The sequence below is a fragment of the Lolium perenne genome, chromosome 6 (genome assembly GCF_019359855.2).
Source record: "Lolium perenne isolate Kyuss_39 chromosome 6, Kyuss_2.0, whole genome shotgun sequence".
Lineage (NCBI taxonomy): Eukaryota > Viridiplantae > Streptophyta > Magnoliopsida > Poales > Poaceae > Lolium > Lolium perenne.
Window position 1 is genome coordinate 35,625,591 of NC_067249.2, and position 19,476 is coordinate 35,645,066.

Genomic DNA, 19,476 nt, shown 5'->3' on the forward strand with positions numbered 1-19,476 from the left:
AGAACGTGTGCGAGAGCTTGCTTGGCACTCTTCTCAACATGCCGGACCGGACCAAAGATGGGCCGAAAGCAAGACACGACCTGAAAGTTTTGGGCGTCAGGGAAGAGCTTCAGATCCCGCCGGCCCAAGAGGGACGATCGGAGGAGGAGGCGGACGGCGGTCGAAGCGCAAAAGGATTAAGCAGCCAAACTATTACTGTCCCCCTCTGCTTCACTTTTAGTCCGGCCGAGGTCGATCAATTTTTCAATTGCCTTGTAGGAGTCGAGTGCCCTTCGGTTACTCCGGGCTAATAAGCGGATACATGGACCCCAAGAAACGAAACTTCAGCGGCATGAAGTCTCATGAGCATCACGTGATGATGACGCAGATTCTTCCGGTTGCGATCCGAGGTATAATGGATGACCATGTCCGTGCAACGCTGATCGGCTCTGTAACTTCTTCGACGTCATAACTCGGAAGTCGATAAGCGTGAAGAAACTCGCAAGGCTCCGGGAAGAGATCGTGGTGATCCTATGTGAGATGGAGATGTACTTCCACTTTGCATTCTTTGACGTGATGGTCCATCTGTTGGTCCATATCATGGATGATATCGTCGATCTAGGGCCGGCATTCTTACACAACATGATGCCGTTTGAAAGAATGAATGGGGTCATTAAAGGATACGTTCATAACAGGTCACATCCGGATGGAAGCATCATACGGGGCTGGCTCACCGAAGAGTGCATCTCTTCTGCACGAATTATCTAGACATCGAGGACCCTGTTGGTTTGCCTCAAAACAAGCACCTCCGCAGGTTCGAGGGAGTAGGCCACAAAAATGGAAGGAAGGAACTGCACGTGCACATGTCTGGTCGGACTTCCGACTTTGACAGGGCCAACTTAGTAGCGCTACAACACATTGACTTGATCGATCCTTGGTTGAAAGAGCACAAAACCATGATAGAGAACAGTGGCAAGCCGATGATGACGGAAGCAGAAATATACAGAGAGCACAACTCCTCTTTCGCGCGCTGGTTCAAAGACCACATTGATGCTAATCCCCCACCAATGGATTCTGACAAGGATAAACTAGTATTGGCCTTGTCACATGGCCCCGCGCCCAACATCATGACTTACCAAGCGTACGATATCAACGGGTACACATTCTACACGGAAGAAAAAGACAAGAACAGTGTTTACCAGAACTCAGGGGTAACGATGGATTCCTGGACGGGTGACGTAAAGACTAGATACTACGGAAGAATCGAGGAAATCTGGGAGCTTAGCTACGCTGGGGAGAAAGTGCCGATGTTCCGTATCAGATGGGCTAAGAGCGTCAGAAAAGAAGACCGGTATTTCACCACCATGTTTCTACCCGAAGCCAACAAATCAAAGTCCACGAACGCCACCGCGCAGAATGAGCCATGGGTACTGGCAGAACACGTGCACCAATGCTTCTTCATAACCGACCCATCCAGGCCTAGCTGTGTTATTTTGAGGAGAGGCAAGAGGACCATCGTCGGAATGGATGGAGTCGCCAACGAGGAAGACTTCGAAGGACAAGTCGGAGACCCAATGATGGAAGAATCCGAGGACGAAGAGACAACATACACAACAAGAAGAAGCAGGACCACGCTACCGAGGTCAGGTCGACCCTTCAAAAGAAGAAGTCACGACACGGGGCTAAATTATTCAACGACGAGCAAGAAAAGCAAGAAGAAAGCGAAACACTCTTCTCAATCGATGATGTAAAACTTTATTTGCAATCTATAACTCATATTTTGTGTAATTCATAACTACTCATATGGTCATGGCCAATATTTTATGTATGACTAATTAATATTGTGTTGGTCAATATTTTGTGTATGTATAACTCATTTTTTTGTTTTTGCATACTCATGCATATATATATTGCTTTGTTATTATCTTGAAAAGATAAGAAAAATAAAATAGTATAGCATTTGGGGTAAAATAAAAGAAACATAAAATAAAGAGAAAAGAAATAAAGAAAAAGAATGGAAAAAAGAAAAGGAAATGGGCAGGCTAGCTAGGTGAATTGACATGTCCCAGGTTACAGCTGTGCCAGGCTTATTGCCGGCGCACCAGGCTTATTAATTCGCCGGGGGTATACTTGTCCCCGGCGAACCAGGTAGGTGGTGCGCCGGCAATAAGCCTGGCACGGCTATACTACGGACTTAACCGTTTTCTCCTCATCTTCTCCAGTACACACTCTCGATCCCATCCCCTTTCTCCTCATCCGCCGCCGTTCACCGCCAAATCCCCCCTCCACCGTCCGCCTCCGTTCTGCCCCACCACCATCCTCCACCAGTGCCGCCACACCGTTGGAGGAGGGGACATCGGCGCCGCCGTTGGAGAAGAAGGAGCCGCGCGCCAGCCGTTGGAGAAGAAGGAGCCACGCGCCAGCCGTTGGAGGAGGGGACGTCGGCGCCGCCGTTGGAGAAGAAGGAGCCGCACGCCAGCCACTGTGAGCTTCCCTCTCCCCTTCCCTCTTCCCTTTCCTCTCCCCTTCCCTCCCCCTTCCCTATCCCCTCCTCCGTAGGGTTAGGATTTACCTACTGCTAGTTAGGGTTAGGGTTCCTGCTAGATGCTCTCTGGTTGCATAGACATATTGCATCATATTTTTCATGTTGAAAATGAAATTGAATCATATTCATACATTCAAATGAACTACTTCCAATTGAAAAATTGTTGAATAAGAAAATGGAACAAGTGCTGTTGAAAAAAGAACAAGTTCTACTGAATTGGGGTTATTCATAAAAAGAACAAGTGCTGTTATTCATAAAAAGAACAAGTGCTGTTGAAAAAAGAAATTGAGTTGGGTTTTTTTATTATAGTGTAAATGAAATGGAAATGCTACTGGTTCATTTAAAATAAAGATTTTGAAATGCTACTGCTCATGCTCATGCTCACTGCCAAAAAAGAAAATGAAAATAAAAATGCTCTCTGGTTTGAAACTAAACCAATTTTAAACTAAACCAATTAAGCCCTCTGTAATTTTTCAACTAGAATAAAATGATGCAGTAGGTTTAAATGATATAGCAATCAAGTTGGTTTAGATGAAATGCAAATGAAGTAGCAATATTTAGACCACCTGGTTCATTCTCCACCACCTGGTTCATTCTCCACCACCTGAAATGCAAATGAAGTAGCAATATTTAGGCACTTAGGTTGTAGCTACTGGTTTAGTGTAGGTTTCATTCTCTGGTTCATTTCAAAAATGATGAAATGAGCACTTTAGTGTTTAATTCATTCTCTGGTTCATTTAAAACAAAATGAAAATGAATTAGCAGTAGTTCTTGTAGTAGTTTATAGTGCTTGCAGTAGTTCTTGCAAGAATGCTTGATGTGCTCTGGTTGCAGTAAGAAAATCCTTAGTTCTTGTAGTAGTTTATAGTTCTTGATGTGCTCTGGTCGATTTAGGGTTTATAGTTTATGCTCTCTGGTTCATTTAGCTCATTTAGGTTTTGTTAGTATAAAATGACATCGACGCCCGACAATGGGATGGACGCGTGGTACGCCATCCTTCAGATGCAGGAGTACATAAAGTACGCAGATGACATGTTGCTGCCAGAGAATCTCAGAAACAAGTTCGCAAACATGGCGGATGTCCCTGATAGAGAGATTAGAAAGAACTGGGGTCGCATCCAGCAGTTCATTTGCACGATAATCCTGCAGGATGTCAACAATAGGTCTGGCGAGTTCTTCTACGGCTACGGTCTACCACCTAATGACGAGATAGAACTCCGCTTGGAGATGTCGCGTGATGAGAGGCCGTTCAACTCGCTTGAGGGCTGCCGTCCATTCCCCCCTAGGCGTACAACCTGATCCTACGACGGGAACACTTGCTAAAGCTTGAACGATATGTCCTTGAACTTCCGTACTGTAATAATTGCTATATATTCCCATAGAATCGACTAGTTGCTTTTATTTAGTTGTATGAATGTGCATGTGAACATGTGTCTATAGTTTCATTTACTTTGCTATATATTTCAAGATTATGGCGTACATAGCTTAATAATTATTTGCATTTACTCGACCACTACTTGCCTCGTATTTGGAGTTCGCCGATGATTAGAATGTTCGGTCACTCGTACACTCGGGGGTGGAGCCAGTGAGCCTTGGTGCGACGGTGATACGTCTCCGACGTATCGATAATTTCTTATGTTCCATGCCACATTATTGATGTTATCTACATGTTTTATGCACACTTTATGTCATATTCGTGCATTTTCTGGAACTAACCTATTAACAAGATGCCGAAGTGCCAGTTCCTGTTTTCTGCTGTTTTTGGTTTCAGAAATCCTAGTAACGAAATATTCTCGGAATCGGACGAAATCAATGCCCAAGTTCCTATTTTCACCGGAAGCATCCAGAACACCCGGGAAGGACCAGAGGGGGGGCACTGGGCCCCCAGACCATAGGCCGGCGCGGCCCAGGCCCTGGCCGTGCCGCCCTATGGTGTCGTCGCCCCTTCGACCCTCCTGCGCCGCCTCTTCGCCTATATAAAGCCCCTGGATCGAAAACCCTGAGACGTTCGGCGAAAACCACAGAAACCTTCCAGAGCCGCCGCCATCGCGACGCCAAGATCTGGGGGACAGGAGTCTCTGTTCCGGCACGCCGCCGGAACGGGGAAGTGCCCCCGGAAGGCTTCTCCATCGACACCGCTGCCATCTCCATCGCCATCTTCATCACCGCTGCTGCTTCCATGAGGAGGGAGTAGTTCTCCATCGAGGCTCGGGGCTGTACCGGTAGCTATGTGGTTAATCTCTCTCCCATGTACCTCAATACAATAATCTCATGAGCTGCTTTACATGATTGAGATTCATATGAGTTTTGTATCACAATTCATCTATGTGCTACTCTAGTGATGTTATTAAAGTAGTTCTATTCCTCCTGCACGTGTGTAAAGGCGACAGTGTGTGCACCGTGTTAGTACTTGGTTTATGCTATGATCATGATCTCTTGTAGATTGCGAAGTTAACTATTGCTATGATGGTATTGATGTGATCTATTTGGTTATGTTGATCTATCTTACACTATAAGGTTACTTAAATATGAATAAATTGTGGAGCTTGTTAACTCCGGCATTGAGGGTTCGTGTAATCCTACGCAATGCGTTCATCATCCAACAAGAGTGTAGAGTATGCATTTATCTATTCTGTTATGTGATCAATGTTGAGAGTGTCCACTAGTGAAAGTGTAATCCCTAGGCCTTGTTCCTAAATACTGCTTGTTTACTGTTTTACTGCGTTACTACTGCTGCAATACTACCGCCATCAACTACACGCTAGCAAGCTATTTTCTGGCACCGTTACTACTGCTCATATATATTCATACCACCTGTATTTCACTATCTCTTCGCCGAACTAGTGCACCTATTAGGTGTGTTGGGGACACAAGAGACTTCTTGCTTTGTGGTTGCAGGGTTGCATGAGAGGGATATCTTTGACCTCTTCCTCCCTGAGTTCGATAAACCTTGGGTGATCCACTTAAGGGAAAACTTGCTGCTGTTCTACAAACCTCTGCTCTTGGAGGCCCAACACTGTCTACATGAAAGGAGGGGGAACGTAGACATCAAGCACTTTTCTGGCGCCGTTGCCGGGGAGGAAAGGTAAAAGGTACTCACACTCCGGACCTCGGCTACCAAGCTATTTTCCGCCGTTGTAAGTACTCGAAGCTATTTCCTTTAGATCCTGCAATTGCATCTTTTTGTTTCTTGTTTTACACTAGTAAGGCATAATGGAAAACATCTGTGAGCTCTTTGTACTATTTCCTGAGTCAAGACATGAATGGTTTAATGCGAAAATTTAAAAACCCATGGAACATATTAGCATGAATACTTTGAATACCATTGTTGCTAATGATATGGAAAATTCTAAGCTTGGGGAAGCTGGTTTTGATGAGCATGATCTTTTTAGTCCCCCAAGCATTGAGGAGAAAACTTACTTTGATGATTCTTTACCTCCTATTTATGATGATTATAATGATAGTAGTCTTTTGTTACCACCTGTTATGGAGGATGAATTTGATTATGAATACAATATGCCTCCTATATTTGATGATGAGAATAATAATGATAGCTACTTTGTTGAATTTGCTCCCACTACAACTAATAAAATTGATTATGCTTATGTGGAGAGTAATTATTTTATGCATGAGACTCATGATAAGAATGCTTTATGTGATAGTTATATTGTTGAGTTTGCTCATGATGCTACTGAAAGTTATTATGAGAGAGGAAAATATGGTTGTAGAAATTTTCATGTTACTAAAACACCTCTCTATGTGCTGAAATTTTTGAAGCTACACTTGTTTTATCTTTCTATGCTTGTTGCATTATGCTTCATGAACTTGTTTACTTACAAGATTCCTATGCATAGGAAGCATGTTAGACTTAAATGTGTTATGTATTTGCCTCTTGATGCTCTCTTTTGCTTCAAATACTATTTCTTGCGAGTGCATCATTAAAACTGCTGAGCCCATCTTAATGGCTATAAAGAAAAGAGCTTCTTGGGAGATAACCCATATGTTATTTTGCTACAGTATTTTGTTTTATATTTGTGTCTTGGAAGTTGTTTACTACTGTAGCAACCTCTCCTTATCTTAGTTTTGCGTTTTGTTGTGCCAAGTAAAGCCGTTGATAGAAAAGTAAGTACTAGATTTGGATTACTGCGCAGTTCCAGATTTCTTTGCTGTCACGAATCTGGGTCCACCTCCCTGTAGGTAGCTCAGAAAATTAAGCCAATTTACGTGCATGATCCTCAGATATGTACGCAACTTTCATTCAATTTGAGCATTTTCATTTGAGCAAGTCTGGTGCCATTTTAAAATTCGTCAATACGAACTGTTCTGTTTTGACAGATTCTGCCTTTTATTTCGCATTGCCTCTTTTGCTATGTTGGATGAATTTCTTTGATCCACTAATGTCCAGTAGCATTATGCAATGTCCAGATGTGTTAAGAATGATTGTGTCACCTCTGAATATGTTAATTTTTATTGTGCACTAACCCTCTAATGAGTTGTTTCGAGTTTGGTGTGGAGGAAGTTTTCAAGGGTCAAGAGAGGAGGATGATATACTATGATCAAGAAGAGTGAAAGCTCTAAGCTTGGGGATGCCCCGGTGGTTCATCCCTGCATATTTCAAGAAGACTCAAGCGTCTAAGCTTGGGGATGCCCAAGGCATCCCCTTCTTCATCGACAACATTATCAGGTTCCTCCCCTGAAACTATATTTTTATTCCATCACATCTTATGTGCTTTACTTGGAGCGTCTGTATGCTTTTATTTTTGTTTGTGTTTGAATAAATTGGATTACATCATGCTTGTGTGGGAGAGAGACACGCTCCGCTGTTGCATATGAACACATGTGTTCTTAGCTTTTAGTATTCATGGCGAAGTTTCTCCTTCGTTAAATTGTTATATGGTTGGAATTGGAAAATGATGCATGTAGTAATTGCTATTAATGTCTTGGGTAATGTGATACTTGGCAATTGTTGTGCTCATGATTAAGCTCTTGCATCATATGCTTTGCACCCATTAATGAAGAAATACATAGAGCATGCTAAAATTTGGTTTGCATAATTGGTCTCTCTAAGGTCTAGATAATTTCTAGTATTGAGTTTGAACAACAAGGAAGACGGTGTAGAGTCTTATAATGTTTTCAATATGTCTTTTATGTGAGTTTTGCTGCACCGGTTCATCCTTGTGTTTGTTTCAAATAAGCCTTGCTAGCCTAAACCTTGTATCGAGAGGGATTACTTCTCATGCATCCAAAATCCTTGAGCCAACCACTATGCCATTTGTGTCCACCATACCTACCTACTACATGGTATTTTCCGCCATTCCAAAGTAAATTGCTTGAGTGCTACCTTTAAAATCCCATCATTCACCTTTGCAATATATAGCTCATGGGACAAATAGCTTAAAAACTATTGTGGTATTGAATATGTAATTATGCACTTTATCTCTTAATAAGTTGCTTGTTGTGCGATAACCATGTTCACTGGGGACGCCATCAACTACTCTTTGTTGAATTTCATGTGAGTTGCTATGCATGTTCGTCTTGTCTGAAGTAAGAGAGATCTACCACCTTATGGTTAAGCATGCATATTGTTAGAGAAGAACATTGGGCCGCTAACTAAAGCCATGATCCATGGTGGAAGTTTCAGTTTTGGACATATATCCTCAATCTCAAATGAGAAAATTATTAATTGTTGTTACATGCTTATGCATAAAAGAGGAGTCCATTATCTGTTGTCTATGTTGTCCCGGTATGGATGTCTAAGTTGAAGAATAATCAATAGCGAGAAATCCAATGCGAGCTTTCTCCTTAGACCTTTGTACAGGCGGGATAGAGGTACCCCTTTGTGACACTTGGTTAAAACATGTGCATTGTGATGATCCGGTAGTCCAAGCTAATTAGGACAAGGTGCGGGCACTATTAGTATACTATGCATGAGGCTTGCAACTTGTAAGATATAATTTACATGATACATATGCTTTATTACTACCGTTGACAAAATTGTTTCATGTTTTCAAAACCAAAGCTCTAGCACAAATATAGCAATCGATGCTTTCCTCTTTGAAGGACCATTCTTTTACTTTTATGTTGAGTCAGTTCACCTATTTCTCTCCATCTCAAGAAGCAAACACTTGTGTGAACTGTGCATTGATTCCTACATATTTGCTTATTGCACTTATTATATTACTCTATGTTGACAATATCCATGAGATATACATGTTACAAGTTGAAAGCAACCGCTGAAACTTAATCTTCTTTTGTGTTGCTTCAATGCCTTTACTTTGAATTATTGCTTTATGAGTTAACTCTTATGCAAGACTTAATTGATGCTTGTCTTGAAGTACTATTCATGAAAAGTCTTTGCTATATGATTCACTTGTTTACTCATGTCATATACATTGTTTTGATCGCTGCATTCACTACATATGCTTTACAAAAAGTATGATCAAGTTTATGATGGCATGTCACTCCAGAAATTATCTGTGTTATCGTTTTACCTGCTCGGGACGAGCAGAACTAAGCTTGGGGATGCTGATACGTCTCCGACGTATCGATAATTTCTTATGTTCCATGCCACATTATTGATGTTATCTACATGTTTTATGCACACTTTATGTCATATTCGTGCATTTTCTGGAACTAACCTATTAACAAGATGCCGAAGTGCCAGTTCCTGTTTTCTGCTGTTTTTGGTTTCAGAAATCCTAGTAACGAAATATTCTCGGAATCGGACGAAATCAACGCCCAAGTTCCTATTTTCACCGGAAGCATCCAGAACACCCGGGAAGGACCAGAGGGGGGGCACTGGGCCCCCAGACCATAGGCCGGCGCGGCCCAGGCCCTGGCCGAGCCGCCCTATGGTGTCGTCGCCCCTTCGACCCTCCTGCGCCGCCTCTTCGCCTATATAAAGCCCCTGGATCGAAAACCCTGAGACGTTCGGCGAAAACCACAGAAACCTTCCAGAGCCGCCGCCATCGCGACGCCAAGATCTGGGGGACAGGAGTCTCTGTTCCGGCATGCCGCCGGAATGGGGAAGTGCCCCCGGAAGGCTTCTCCACCGACACCGCTGCCATCTCCATCGCCATCTTCATCACCGCTGCTGCTTCCATGAGGAGGGAGTAGTTCTCCATCGAGGCTCGGGGCTGTACCGGTAGCTATGTGGTTAATCTCTCTCCCATGTACCTCAATACAATAATCTCATGAGCTGCTTTACATGATTGAGATTCATATGAGTTTTGTATCACAATTCATCTATGTGCTACTCTAGTGATGTTATTAAAGTAGTTCTATTCCTCCTGCACGTGTGTAAAGGCGACAGTGTGTGCACCGTGTTAGTACTTGGTTTATGCTATGATCATGATCTCTTGTAGATTGCGAAGTTAACTATTGCTATGATGGTATTGATGTGATCTATTTGGTTATGTTGATCTATCTTACACTATAAGGTTACTTAAATATGAACAAATTGTGGAGCTTGTTAACTCCGGCATTGAGGGTTCGTGTAATCCTACGCAATGCGTTCATCATCCAACAAGAGTGTAGAGTATGCATTTATCTATTCTGTTATGTGATCAATGTTGAGAGTGTCCACTAGTGAAAGTGTAATCCCTAGGCCTTGTTCCTAAATACTGCTTGTTTACTGTTTTACTGCGTTACTACTGCTGCAATACTACCGCCATCAACTACACGCTAGCAAGCTATTTTCTGGCACCGTTACTACTGCTCATATATATTCATACCACCTGTATTTCACTATCTCTTCGCCGAACTAGTGCACCTATTAGGTGTGTTGGGGACACAAGAGACTTCTTGCTTTGTGGTTGCAGGGTTGCATGAGAGGGATATCTTTGACCTCTTCCTCCCTGAGTTCGATAAACCTTGGGTGATCCACTTAAGGGAAAACTTGCTGCTGTTCTACAAACCTCTGCTCTTGGAGGCCCAACACTGTCTACAGGAAAGGAGGGGGAACGTAGACATCAGACGGCCACAAGTATCAATCTATTGTGCATCCTACCTAGCCTCACTGACTCCATCCCTGGATGTTAATATTTGTTTCGACCGACAAAGTATGAGGCACGCTATTTAATTCGTACTACTTGTCTTCTATTTGAGTTCGCACTTCTTAATTGCATTGGCTGATGATTAAAATGTTCGGTCACTTGTACACTCCGGGGTGGGGCTAGTGAGGCTTGGTGTGATGGCCACAAATATCAATCTATTGTGCATCCTACCTAGCCTCACTGACCCCATCCCTGTATGTTATTATTTATTTCGACCAACAAAGTATGAGGCACATGCTATTTAGTTCATACTACTTGTCTCTTATTTAAGTTGGCACTTGTTCATTGCATTGGTACTAACGTTTTACTTGTCTTGTGAATGGAGATGCCGACGACATATGTCATGTACAAGGGGAGGGTTCCTGGAGTCTACGACGACTGGGAGGACTGTCGGAGACAGGTGCACCGTTTCAGCGGCAACAGCTACAAGGGATACCCCACTAGGGTGGAGGCGGAAGGAAGATACGCCCGTTATCTAGCGGGAGAGATGAGGGACATGAGGAGGAACCGGATGAAGACCATGGCCTTCGTGATGATGGTCATCATGACCATGTTGGTCATGTTCTATGTGATTGTAGTTTAGGTTAGGACCTACATTGTGAGGTGTATGACGATACTTGTGACGACTATGTACCGAGACTTCTAACTTTGTGAAACTTCGTCGTTCGGTGTTGCATATGCACATGTGTTGTATGAATCAACACATTCCGGAACGAGACTTGCGTAATTGTGTATTGATACCGAAATGAAACTTGGCTCTCTATGTGCTTCTCATATTGCATGTAATGCTGTCTAAATATGAACTGCGTTGTAAATATATACTGCTGTCAAATATGTATTGTAATATGCTAGAAAAAAAGCTGTAAAATGAATTTTCGAATATAATTACCGGCGCACCTAAATGCCCTACTACCGGTGCACGTGGCATGCGCCAGTGCTGGAAGACCTACTGCCGGCGCAGCTGCACGTGCGCCGGTGGAATTTGGCTTTGCCGGCGAAGCTTGGGTGGTGCGCCCGATAGCTGACATATCACGGCCGACGCTTTGCACAGTGCGCCGGCAGTGGCCATTTATCACCGGCGCGTTCGCACCGGCGGGCTCGTGGTGCGCCGGCAATGGGCCTTTTAGGTTCGCCGGCGGTAGGCCTTTTCCTAGTAGTGATAGGTAATAGATTGATAATCAAAATAATATAGTATTCTCTATCCATCGGATCCCGACAAACACAACATATAGCAATACAGATAGATGATCTTGATCATGTTAGGCAGCTCACAAGACCCGACAATTAAGCACAATGAGGAGAAGACAACCATCTAGCTACTGCTATGGACCCATAGTCCAGGGGTGAACTACTCACTCATCACTCCGGAGGCGACCATGGCGGTGTAGAGTCCTCCGGGAGATGATTCCCCTCTCCGGCAGGGTGCCGGAGGCGATCTTCTGAATCTCCGGCAGGGTGCAAGGTTTTCCGTATCGTGGCTCTCGGTACTGGGGGTTTCACGACGAAGACTATATGTAGGCGGAAGGGCAGGTCAGGAGGCATCACGGGGGCCCCACACGCTAGGGCCGCGCGGGCCCCCCTGGGCCACGCCGCCCTAGTGTGGCGGCGCCCCGTGGCCCCACTTCGTCTTCCCTTCGGTCTTCTGGAAGCTTCGTGTGAAAATAGGCCCCTGGGCGTTGATTTCGTCCAATTCCGAGAATATTTCCTTACTAGGATTTCTGAAACCAAAAACAGCAGAAAAACAAAGAATCGGCTCTTTGGCATCTCGTTAATAGGTTAGTGCCGGAAAATGCATAAATATGACATAAAGTATGCATAAAACATGTAGATATCATCAATAATGTGGCATGGAACATAAGAAATTATCGATACGTCGGAGACGTATCACTGCTCCACGCGAGGCCTCCTCGGCAAAGGAGGCCGGGCTCCAGAACTCCGGCTCGTCCTGCCCCGCGCGAGAAGCAGTAGCAAAGCGGGGAGAGGCTCGGCCAGAGGCATACCCCGGCGGCTAGCGGGTCTCCTCCACATGCCGGGCGTCTCTCCGGGCGAGCAACAGAAGGACACCATGGGCGAGCGCTTGCCGAGCGGGAGCTCCGTGATGAGCAACGGCCGCTGCATCTGGTCCCCGGCGCGGCTGCATCGACGGGTGAAACCCTAGCATGGCGCCTCGGGGAAGTCGCCTCCATCTCCCCCCAATCATGTCTCCATCTCTCCTCCTATCTCTGCCTCCATCTCTCCCCCAATCCGTGCTTCTAGCTCCGGCCTCCTTTGCCGGTCTTCCCACTAGCTGGAGCAGGGAGAGTTAAAGGGAACCAGGGCGCCATAGATGAGGAGGTGGAGCTCGACATGGAGGAACTGGCAGGGAAACTGCAGGCAAGGATCAACTTCCATCCCCATCCTCTCGGCTGGCGGCTGGTGGCCGTCCTGGCTCTTCCTCTCCATCGTGACACATCGTCCTGTATGGGGACAGAAGGACGACATCGACGGAGTCGTTCATATCGCCATCGCCAAACCCTAGGGTGAAACCTAAGACCCAAGGTGAGCGTCCTCTCATACCTCCCTCTCACTGCCCCTTCTCCTACTCTAATTTGGTATAACCTCTCTCTGTTATGTGAATTGGATGTGCGCGTTTTTAACTGCTAAATAGATCGACGGTTCTGGGAACATGTATGTACTAGATTTATCAGCGGTTCCTGGGAACATATATGTGCTAGATTTTTTTTTGGAACTCATGCATTAGATATACCTTCCTGCAGACAGATTCATTATTTGTGTACAAATAGCTCAGGTTTCCTACTAGCGCTTCTCAAATAATTTTTAGTATTGAATCACTGCTCCAAATTTTGTACAGATTTGTTGAGATGGATGAGGTCGCGGAGCCAAGGAGAGTGTTGCGGACTCACCGCGAGCTTGCAGGTGGACAAGGCAGAAGATGTCGAGGTTCTTGAAGTGGTTGATGTTGCAGCCACGGGTATTGCGGTGATCAGCAACAGGGCATCTCACCACATCTAGATAACAATCTCCAGGTAAGCTCAGTCCATTCGACTCCAATTTGTCTACTTGGTTCTTCTACAGTATGACCTGTAGATTCCTACACCAATGACTAGCAAGATGTTGTCTACAATTGCCCTGTTTTTCTACTACGTTTGGTCCTGATCAGAACATATGTTGTTCCTCTCCTTGTTTCTCTTTTCATGTAAGAACCATACTTAGCTTGGCTTTGTGGCTTCATGACTGTAGGACGTTGTATGAATGGAAGAAGGTGCAGAACGGTGACAACTCATTATTCTCTTACATATATATGTGAGGGAAGCATCGGCAAAATCATGTAAGTTTTTTCTTCTTCTACTTGAATCTTCTATCTTTATCTACTTGAATCTTCTATCTTTTTGTTGTACTCTAATAATGGAGTTGGTACACGTGCAGTATTAATTTTCTATCATAGAAGTTGCCAACAATTGATTTTTTATTTGGCATTTTATTTCCTTATTTAGGTTTATCCAAAAGTGTACCATTGATCATGTATAGGCAATTTATTTGGCATTTTATTTTCCATCATAGAAGTTGCCAACAATCGCACCTTTTATTCTAACAATATGACTGTACCATTGATCATGTATAGGCAATTTAACCTTTACCTAATCATAGGAGGAGTGTAGAAGACTGTTGTTCAACCACAGAAGGATGAGGATCCAAGGTATACCGCCCGCTCATTTGCTTATAATGCAATTCCTGACCATCGTTGTGTCAGCCAGAGCATTAATCACAGTAAAGGTTGAGTAACAATTTTGGTATATGTTGATTCTATATAGTTGCAGTATGAGCTCTGAATCCCATGACACAGAGCCCGCATGATTTCGGTCAGAGGCCAGTCTATGGGTGGGGCTTTATTTCTCCATTCTCGAATTAATTATATGATTCTCTCTACTGGTTTGTAATTTTTAGGGACTCCTAATGTATCTATTGCGGTGCAATATGTGTGCAAAGCCCTTTTCAGCATTTCCTAGGATGTGAAGGTATATATGTTTCCATCCCAATATTTGTCGCACACAAATTTCTCAATTTTCATGTGTAGATCGAATCACATTGTATCAGTCTTTTATCAGACATTTTATTCTAATTGAACTAAACTATATGACAGTGTACCATTGATCCTGTATAGGCAATTTAACATTTACCTAATCAAAAGAGGAGTGTAGACTGTTGTTGCCCCAAAGAAGGATGAGGATGTCGTAACCAAGGTATACCGCCCGCTTTCCAATGACAGATCGCTTACATGAGTAAGGTATTTGAAAACAATGTTAGCCGAACAATTTTGGTGCTTTTACCTCGGAGATAAACAATGACTGTAACCGTGACATATATTTGATCAGAAGCTTCTCATGGTTAATATTTTGAGGTTCTTGCAGGTGCAGATTGATCTGAATCAGGAAGTAACTATTCATGGGTGAATGGTGGGAATGATAAGATGGTAGGTATCGTTTCTTCGAAGTTGCCTTAAATTACAGGGATTAAATCACGTGGTTAATAGTTATATATATGAATGACATACCCTGTTTTATCCTTGATAGAGATTTGTTAGCTTTGGAGATGGGAACTGTTTTTAACCAAATCTTAAAACTAGAGAGCTGACAAAAAATATCTTGTATTTATTTTGTATTTCTTATGACCCTTTTCTCTTTACTATAATTTAGGATGGCATTTGGACATTTTTTTCTACAATGCCATTTATTTTCTCCTACTTCTCTAACCTTCTGTAATATCCCAGGTAATGGGGTTACAAAAATAGAGGAAACAGATGTGTGCATTGCATTCATGCATAGAAAATCTGGGGAATTTTCGCGCTTTAAAGTAAAACAGTCACAGTAACTGAAGTTTCACTTGAGCTTGGTGGAATTGAAGTAGCTCATCAAGTCAAGCGCTATAAACCTCAATGTGACTTTGCTAAAACCTTGTTTTGGGTAGAGATGATTTGATCTAAGGGGTTAGATCAAATGGAACTAATAATCAACATAACAACACTTTACTCAATGATCAATTGCTTGATCTTATAAAAGATTATAATATGGTAATCCTTACCATAACATATGAACATACATCTATTTGGAAATCAAGTAACAATAAGTGGAGAAACTATTCCTAACTTATCTTTTCCATATCTTAAACTAATCTATGATCCTACCATGAACCTCATGGTATTCATTCTATTTCAATCTTGGAAGCAAGACAAGGAGATCAACTCTAGAAGTATATATTCTTCTCTATTCCATCAAACCTAGAGAGGTGAGAGTTCTATTATAATTATCAGAGAAGCAATAACAAACCTTGAGCTAAACCTTGGATATACATCCAAGTATTCATATCATCATCTCTAAGAGAAACCCTAGGATATTATCCAAGACAATTCCTAGAGAGATAAACCATTTATATTTAACATAGACATTGAGGATCACATCCATCCCTATGGAGCCTAACTTAAGTTAGTACTAAAATCATTCCCAATTGAGAGAGGGACCAATCATACCAATCTTAGCTTAACCTATTTAAGAATAAAGGATAACCTTTGAACTAAAGCATTAATAGATTAGCCATTTCAACTTGAAGTGGTGAGATAACCAAATATCAATAAGACTATAAACATGGATTAGTGAAATAAGGATAGGACTAATCCAACTAAGTTAGACCATTGAATCTTCAGCTTAACTACCTAAATAAATATTAGGAGTAACCCATAAACCTTAGAATAACTATGCCTATGAAAGATAGCTCAACCTATGGTGATACACTCAAGACTAGTTGAGGCAACACTTGGTCTTGAGGGAGAGAACTAGCCATATACCCAGATGATTAAATCATCATTCATTGAGAAGAACTCTAAGTGAATATCTCAGGCAGTCTCCTGGGATATAAATTTTTGAGGCAACCATAATAAGCCCATCCTAAAAAATTAAATAAAAAGTGCTATACCCTAGTTGATCAAGGCAGTGCTTGATCATGGAAGTGAGAACCTCATTTAATGAGAGATACCTTAGGAAGTCAAATCTTGATCATTATAAATTGTGTAGTGATCATCAACCTAAGAACTTGAAGTAGAGGATAAAAGCACATAAGAAGAGCTTAGAATTAAAGCCTATAATTTATATGGTGAGAAACCATTCATCATTATAACCAAAGTTAACTATAAAAAGAAATATAGCTACTTTAGCTACTTGAACAATAGATTAAGAATATAATAGAAATCTATGGGTATAAGATAAAACCAATTCTCAAGTCCTTAGTAACTAAAGGAGAACCACAACTATTAAGCAAGTAAACCCTCTTGCCATGAATAGTGGTGACTAAACCCTAAGCTATACCTCACTTCTAGTTCATGTATCACTATGGTGATCATAATATAAACCTAGGCCATAACTGCGATTCAAACCAATTGCCATTAGGTAAATATCATTAGAACCCTAGTATGACACATTAATAAAATCTTAAGCTATAATTATTAAACCTGGGGAAAACTCTTGTGATACATCTTATAATTAGAACCATAAGTGTGATTAACAACCACTTATCTTTATAACCAAAGTCCAACCATGAGGAGGGTAATGTCTACTCCAGGTAATTCAAAGTGTTATTAAAATATAATACTAGTGCTAACCTTGACATAGAGTGATAATCAAAATTACAAGATCTTAATAAATAGAGGATCACATAAAATCTTATGCAGGGAACTAAATTCTCAATTAAGAGCTCAAACCCTAATGATAAATTCTAAAACACTTAGAGTAGAAATTATCAACCCTAATAATAATAATAGATGTGATTACACAAGAAAAAGGAAATTAAAATGAGTGCATAAAATCATGATTATTTACAATTTGTAATAAAGCCCACATATGTGAAATGTTTAATCGAACCAATTGAGTATTACAATAATACTTTTATTAGTCTTCATAAAAGACCAATTGTTTAACACCTGCAAAATAGAAAATAGTTAAAACATGAATTATAAACAGAATTCAAAACAAAGAATAAAGCAGAAAATAGAAAATATATAAAACAGAAAAAAATGGAAAAGAGAGGAGGAGAGGCTTACCAGACCTTACCTGGTTGTGCAGCCCGTGGCGCAGCCCCGCAGCAGCCCAGCTAGGAAGGCCCAGAAGCAGCCCAGGCCCAGTCCAGCAGCCGAAGCCAGCACAGCCCACGTACCCCTTCACCCGGATAAGAACGAAGAGGCGTCGTCGTCTTCGTCTTCGCCACAGACGATGCACGCGGGGACGCCAGCGCGATGAGGAGCGCCACGTCCCGGCCGCCGTGGCTGCCCACGCTCTCGACGACGACCGTCGAGCGTCATATATATACGGGAAGGAAGCCAGAGCCTCGTTCTTCTTCTTTTCGTCGCCATGACCGAAACCCTAGCCACCGGCAACCTTAGCAATCCACCGCTCCCGACCACCACGGAGGCCGCCGTTGAGCTCTGGAGGAGCGCTTCGACGCCCTCAGTCATCTGGTGCAGCCACAAGTCAAGGGGAGCTCGGTGGAGGGGGAATTTAGCCATTCCCTTTCGCGGTGCTGCGAGAGAAATGGCGACCGCCTCATCGCTACCGACCACGATCGACTCCGGTGACCAGCTAGAAAGCATCAGGGTGAGCCTACGCTTCTCGAGAGCCTTCTATCGCATCCTAGATCGTCTTGTAGCTCGCTGTCCTCGTTGCTCGTCGGAAACCGCCGCAGACCATCACCGCCGGCCGCTCTCCGGCGACCTAATTAGAGGGGCGCGACCACCAAAACACTCCCCACGACACCACGAGTCGTATCCAATTAGTTCCATGCCGCGCACGACGGGAATCGCTGTCGATTGACGAATTCCTCACCGTCTAGTAGCCTCTGAAGGCTCACATCGATTTTGACTCTGGTCAAAGCTTATGTGGCAGCCACCGTGGCAATGGCCCACTGGCCAGTGGCTGTGGGTAGCTTTTACCCGGGTATCTTTAGCATTTCACCCTGTTTTAATTTAAATTCAAATATTCCAGAGACTTCAAATAAATCTAGAAAATTCATATTAGCCCAGAAAAATAAATAGAAGATATCAAAATTCTTACAAAAGTTAACTCTATCCAATAAAAATATAAAATGAAATTTTTATTTTTAATAAAAATTCAATTTTTTAATACTTGTTATTTAAGCCTTTAATTTTAATTCTAAATTCAATTAAAATTCAATAATTAGTAAAAATTTCCAAAATTAAATAAAAACCAGTAAATAAATAAAGAAAACATTAAAACTAATTTTCTTTATTTGTTATTTTGTTAAATCATTATTAGAGAGATTTAAAACCTGATTAATAATTACCCTAATTATTAACTGTTTAAAAAGAATAAAATGCCAAATTCAATATCATTTAATTTACAAGTTACTAATAACTTCAACTTTAAATTGAAGTTATTAATCATAGAAGTATATGATAAATAGCAAACCCTAGTTCCATATTGATTGATATTACAACCCCATCATTTCATATGTAATCCTAAAACCCTAATCCAAATTGGAACCCTAGCTCCACTATTTCTTTTGAACCCTAATTTGCTTCTAACCTAAACCCTAGGTTAGAACATGTGATCATGGTACCTTCTTTTCATTCATAGCTCCATAGTAGCAACTAAATACATACCTATGTCCACATAAAATGTAGAACCCTATCACTAGCAATGTAGTATTCCATGTATGCATACACTTAAACCAAGATGATCAAGTAGGGTTAACCAAGTGTAAACCCTAGATCCTATTACCAAAATAGTCATCCTTAACTATCCATGCTTAGCATCACACCATTGTGATGAACCCTAATAGCAACCATACCTACTATTTTACATTACATAACCCTGTTCCACTAAACCCTACTAGTAT